This window comes from Anabrus simplex, chromosome 1, assembly GCF_040414725.1.
Source record: "Anabrus simplex isolate iqAnaSimp1 chromosome 1, ASM4041472v1, whole genome shotgun sequence".
Lineage (NCBI taxonomy): Eukaryota > Metazoa > Arthropoda > Insecta > Orthoptera > Tettigoniidae > Anabrus > Anabrus simplex.
The window spans coordinates 109,320,446-109,326,246 of NC_090265.1; the positions used below are offsets into that span (position 1 = coordinate 109,320,446).

At 44.2% G+C, this 5,801-nt stretch overlaps 1 non-coding gene across 1 annotated transcript; it reads left to right on the forward strand.

Moving 5' to 3' along the window:
- The first annotated feature begins 5,110 nt into the window (after window positions 1-5,110).
- On the forward strand, window positions 5,111-5,181 carry TRNAG-CCC (transfer RNA glycine (anticodon CCC)). Its single transcript has one exon. It is a non-coding gene; the product is annotated as a tRNA-Gly (tRNA).
- Window positions 5,182-5,801: the final 620 nt, after the last annotated feature.

Sequence of the window (5,801 nt, forward strand, 5' to 3'; positions counted from 1 at the left end):
TATTTAGAAAAAAGTGTATTTTACGATGTCTGAAAGTATTTTTCTCATATGGTGCGCTTCACCAATCAAACCGAGTTTTTTGATGAGTGTCTCCCTATTTATGAAATCGAAGGCTTTTCTGTAATCTATGAAGATTATTTTCTCCCTGGGTGGCTTATTGTATCTTGAGCATGTTCTAGTAAGCAGTTCACAGTATGGAGAGTGCTTCTTCCCTTTCCGAAACCAAATTGGTTTTCTGGCATTAGGACATCTACTTCAACAGTAAGCCTGCTGTTTAAAATTTCCATGAATGTTTTGAAAGAAGTGTTTTCGAGGGCTATCCCTCTGTATGAGTCTGGATTACAGAATTCCCCTTTCCCTTTGAAAATAACATTTATTGTTGATGTTCTCCATTGTTCAGGTATATTTCCTCTACTCAAATATGTTTTGTATAATTCTATTCAGTAGTCCTCCATCAGATCGCAAGATTGTTTGGTATGCTATTAAACCTGTTTACGCAGGATTAGATCGACGTTATAGATAATGTGAAATAATAATTTCATTTATTTTTTCGTCCCGCTGACTAATTTCAAGGTGTTCAGATATGCTGAGGTGCCGGAATTTCGTCCCGTGGGAGTTATTTTACTTGCTGGTAGTTCTACCGACACAAAGCTGATGTATTTGGTCACCGGACTGAGGCGGGATCGCTCTCGCCACCTTGAACTCAGAAAACCAGCACTCAGCTGTCATAACTGTATTCTATTATTTGTTTTACGTCGCACCGACACAGATAGGTCTTATGGCGACGATAGGACAGGAAAGGGCTAGGAATGGGAAGAAAGCGGCCGTGGCCTTAATTAAGCTACAGCCCCAGCTTTTGCCTGATGTGAAAACGGGCAACTACGGAAAACCATCTTCAGGGCTGCTGACAGTGGGGTTCGAACCCACTATCTCCCAAATACTGGATACTGGCCGCACTTAAGGCCGTCAATCTCATGCAGCCAATTGTATATTAATCTACCTCATGGATGGCAACGAACCATGGACAACGTAGGAAGTTGAAGGATGTTAAATAGCTTGTACGATACGTACAAATGATTGTATGCAGATTGTAGAACAATAAAGCAAATTAAAACATTTCAAAATGACCTATTTCTCCTTTTACATTAGCAAGGATTCCTGCATCCCTACCCCATGCGGTGTCGCTTATAAAAAGTCCTTGTCGTACACTTCCAAATTTTATTTACAAATTGCTTTTCGTCGCACCGACATACATAGGTCTTACTACGACGATGAAACAGAATAGGGCTGGAGGTTGGAAGGAAGCGGCTGTGGTCTTAATTAAGGTACAGCCTCAACATTTGCCCGATGTGAAGGCAAACCACAGAAAACAATCTTCAGGGTTGCCGACAGTAGTGTTAAAACCCACTATCTCCCGAATACTGGATACTGGCTGCACTTAAACGACTGCAGCTATCGAGCTCGGCCCAATTTTTCTTAGTAGGTCTATATATTTTATATAAGACTTTTTCGAAAGAAAAAGGTGCAATGACTTCTGAATCAACCCTCGCTGTTGGATTGACAGATCGGCAGATCTTCAGATGACAGAAGGCGCGTCTGTCGTATTTGGGAAACAGCGTGTTATTTTGGTGATGTATAATGTCATGTGTTGTGTGCAAGTTCCAGGAATTTTCGACACAAATCGAACACCTCACCCCCAGCTAAGAAAATTAATCGTTTACGATACAAATCGCATGACCCAACAAGAAATCAAACCAGGGGCTCCGAGCCACGAAGGAAAAATCAACTGATATTCAGTCATTGAGTCGGACCGAGCAAATGCTCAAACAGTTCCCTTAGTTTGTCTCCCAAAACAAATGACCAGCTTTCCGGTCCTCGAGGGTCCCAGGCTCGATATTCGACCAGGTCGTGGTTTCTAGCCGCATCTCATTAATTCCTCTGACCTCGAAAACTGGGCGTGTTTGTCTCCACTCCTGTTTATATACACGCAAAACACCACACTACCAACTATCACAGGAACACTGAATAGACAGTCCTGAACTTTACCATTCGTCAGTGTGCAGTACCTCATGTCGAAATGCTCGTACGATGTCTTCTTTGTTGGCAAAGCGTTTCCCATGCAATGACTACTTCACTTTGGGAATAAGGTCGAAATTTCATGGTCTAAAGATGTATGAACACCACACCTTGTTACTTCCATTACGCACCGCTGTCAGCAATCAATCAATCAATCAATCAATCAATCAATCAATCAATCAATGATCTGCTTTTAGGGCTGACGCCCAGGTGGCAGATTCCTTATAAATTGTTTACCTAGTTTCTTCTTAAAAGTTTTCAACGTATAGGGAGCCTGATAACAGCCAAAAAGATACACTCGGCAACATTACGAAATTCATGGAACATACTTTCAAATTAGTGATGGGACATTCGATTCATTTTACTGAATCGATTCATTTGATTCCGTTCACGTTACTGAATCGATACAGTGATCCGATTCACGGCTCATTGGTCACCGCTCCTACTGCATCTGTGTAGTATGTGCTGGTAAGACAGCAGCAACAGCATTCAGTGCTCGCAGCTGCCATCTGGTCTTCATACTATGAACTCCTTTCTTAGAAAAAATGCTAGTTACTCTAATACATCGAAGGTGTCCGGTGATGCAGGGTGGGAAAGGTTAGGATTAGGAAGGTAGCAGCCATGACCTGAATTAAGGTACAGTCCCAGCATTTCCTGGTGTGAAAATGGGGAAACTACGGAAAAACCATCTTAACAGCTGCCGACGGTGGGATTCGAACCCACCATCCCCCGAATGCAAGCGCATAGCCACGCGATATTAACCGCAGTATTTTTCTATCAGCTGAGGATTTTCTTAATAGTCATATTTTGTATAGGCTACCCGAGATGTACAGTAGCCCGCTGGTTTTCTGATTCAACATACTGTTATTGCGTCTGTCCACCTATGATTGAAGTCTTCTGCAACGATGTGACATATGAACTGAGAGAATACTGAGCCGTTCTTCCCAATAAAAAAAAGGTACTTTTGAGTGGTCATGAACATGACTCTGTCATAGGGCAGGCTAGAGTCGAGTATAATTGTCAAGTGTCAACTAAGTTATAATACTAAGATTCATTAAACTAATAAATAATATAACCTAATAGCCTACCTACTTACTAGCTACTTCAGAATTATGTTGTGACTACCTTTATAACACTGCAAGTAAATCCATCTATTATTTAAACTTCCCTGTAAGAAGAGGACAGTGAGTGCAAATGGGTATTATTTTCAAATAAGCTGAGCTCGAGAGTCCATTATAGCATACGATTCTTTCAGTGTAGCATGGCTCACTGTATGTTTCGCTGCAGTGAGCCGATAAGGAGCCGTGTGTATCTTGTGTCTCACTGAGCCGCGCTCGTTCACGATTCTTTCGATGTGCCATGGCTCACTGTATGTCTCGCTGCAGCGGAAGCTCGGCTCTCCGCGTGTCCAGCGAGCCCATAAGGAGCCGTGTGTATCATGTGTCTCACTGAGCCGCGCTCGTTCACGATTCTTTCGATGTGCCATGATTCACTGTATGTCTCGCTGCAGCGGAAGCTCGGCTCCCCGTCAACGTCCAGTGAGTGCGCCACTCAGCACTGTCCGCTGGGAGTAAGCTGAATCATGTGCCGTGAGCTCGCCGTTCCTGTGAATCGATTCACTCGGACACTTGAATGAATCGATACACTGCTTCGAATCATACATTCAGTAGCCAACACTATTTCAAATGTATATAATACATGTTCGGCGTTGGCACATTTCTTCATTTCCTTCTTTCTTTCTTTCTTTCTTTCTTTCTTTCTTTCTTTCTTTCTTTCTTTCTTTCTTTTTTTTCCGTCTTTCTTAATCCGTTTACCCTCCAGAGTTGGATTTTTTTCCTCGGACTCAACGAGGGATTCCACCTCTACCGCCTCAAGGGGAGTGTCCTGGAGCGTGAGACATTTGGTCTGGGGAATACAACTGTGAAGGAGAACCAGTAGCTCGCCCGGGCTGCCTCACAAGCTATGCTGAAAAGGAGCGTGTTGGGGGATGGAGAGATCGGAAGGAACAGACAAGGAAGAGGGAAGGAAGTAGTCGTGGCCTTAAGTTGGGTTCCATCCTAGCATTTGGTTGGAGGGACGTGGGAAATCGCGGAAAACCACTTCGAGGATGGCATAGCCGGCAATCGAACCCGGGTCTCAGTGGGTGGGAGCTAATCACAATAAGCACTACACCACAATCACACAAAATTATTATATGTAATTTGCTCGAATTTGAAATATCTTTCTTTCTTAATCTGTATAAATTCCCAGGGTTGGTTTTTCCCTCGGACTCAGCGAGTAATCCCATCTCTACCGCCTCAAGGGCAGTGTCCTGGAGCGTGAGACATTGGGTCGGGTGGATACAACTGGGAAGGAGAAGCAGTACCTCGCCCAGGTGGACGCACCTGCTATGCTGAATAGGGGCCTTGAATTTGAAATACACCATCGAAATTCACTGTGTGCATAGTCGATGGTCAGTTTCGAACCCTCCTCCTTCTTGTACACACGGATGGGAACAGTACCCAAAACGCATTCCGTTAAATAGCCACTTACACAGTTAAGGAAAATTATGCCATTAAAACACTGAAATGTAGCAGAGTAAAATGTTAGAAAAACAAAGAAGAGAGAAATATATTCGTAGGTTTCACATGATCTAAACTGCTGCCTGTCTGAGAATTGCGTAGACGCAGTCGTAAAGTATTTTCGACACATGCCAGAATCGAACCAGCAATCTTAAACGCGATACCCAGCTTTAAATCAACTGAGCTAGTCAGGTTAAATCTAAGGACCAAGTTACTAGCGCCAAGTTGTTTGAGGATTGTGCACAAAAATATATAGACACGCCGTGTGTCGTGTTGATATATAAATGGTTGGCTAGCTGTAAAAATGTCTTCGAGAGGTTGGCCAGCTCTGTTTTACAGCACACCTGGCGCTGTCATTATCTGGAAAGGCTGGGCGCTGAAATGTGTCCGTGACTATACAGTAACACTACTGTTGTGCTGCTACATTACTGATAAGAAACTTGTGACGGAGAGTAGAAATATTGTGTAACTAAGCACTGCTGGTGTAGTGGTATCATGCAAGATTCCCATTCTTGCGACCCGGGTTCGATTCCCGGGCAGTGCAGGTACTTTTTAACATTTTGAATGCGTGCATGGCTTGATCAGGATACATTATTAAGTTTGTAATTTCTTAAATTAGAATCAGTAACGCTGTTAAATTCCGATTCTGTGCTGTAGTGGTTAGTGTGATTAGCTGCCATCCTCGGGTTCCATTCCCGATTCCCGAGGGACAGGACGGCGTCTACTCAGCCTCGGGAGGTCAACGATGTGGAGGGGGAATCCAGTCCCACCTCAGCCATCCTCGAAGTGGTTCCCCGTGGTTTCCCACTTCTCCTCCAGGCAAATGCCGGGATGGTACCTAACCTAAGGCTACGGCCGCTTCCTTCCCTCTTTCTTGTCTAACCCTTCCTGTCTTCCCATCCCCCAACAAGACCCCTGTTCAGCATAGTCGGTGCGGTCGCCTGGGCCAGGTACTGGTTCTCCTCCCCAGACTCATCGCCGACTTAAAGTCTCTCGATCCAGGACACTGCCCTTGAGGCGGTAGAGGTGGGATCCCTCACTGAGTCCCAGGGAAAACCAACCCTGGAGGATAAACAGACTAAGAAAGAAAGAATACTGTTAAACATACCACACTTACCACCTACCACTTTACTGTTTAACCAGGATTATCCGTATTCATTCGAG